The 677-nt window shown below is 40.5% G+C and overlaps 1 gene segment (V, D, J or C); it reads left to right on the top strand.

Moving 5' to 3' along the window:
• Positions 1-677, top strand: part of LOC104981963 — a 916,007-nt gene that overhangs the window by 103,943 nt on the left and 811,387 nt on the right.

Below are 677 nucleotides of genomic sequence, written 5' to 3' on the forward strand. Positions count from 1 at the left end.
GTCCTAAATGAGTCTAATTCCTACATTATTTTATTCACTGTTTCATCTCTGTTTCCTGATTTTCCCCACAGGATCCAGTGTAGCCCAGAAAGTAATTCAAGACCAGCCAGACATATCCAGTCGATTTGGGGAGTCAGTTACCCTGAAATGTCAGTATGAAACAAGTCGGAGCAGTTACAGCATATTTTGGTACAAGCAGCTTCCCAGTGGAGAGATGATTTTCCTTACAAGGGATGGACGCCACTCTATAAATGTTGAGCGATCACGTAAATCATCCAGCCTCACCATTTCAACTTTACAATTGGAAGATTCTGCAAAGTACTTCTGTGCTCTCTGGGAACTCACAGTGCTTGAAGTAATAGGAAAAGCTGAACAAAAACCCCCAAGCTTAATAAGAGAAAGCCTCTCTGATGTAGGACCCTAGCTGAAATACACACCTGCAGATCCCAGACAATAAATGGTAGTCCTGTGGTTGCTTCATCTGTGGTCTGGATCAGAAGATTTAATTATAAATAAAAGCTCCTTCCGTGTCATATGGAAGCAGGTGTCCAGAGTAACTTTCTACTGGTACATTCTCCTCTTGAATTTTTTACTTTAAATCAACCATACAGAACACGTGTAAAGTTGTCTAAATTTGAAAACTTGCCCCATAATAATGTAGAATGGCAGTTTCACCT

Source organism: Bison bison, unplaced genomic scaffold, assembly GCF_000754665.1.
Source record: "Bison bison bison isolate TAMUID 2011002044 unplaced genomic scaffold, Bison_UMD1.0 scf7180017864526, whole genome shotgun sequence".
NCBI classification, from domain to species: Eukaryota; Metazoa; Chordata; class Mammalia; order Artiodactyla; family Bovidae; genus Bison; species Bison bison.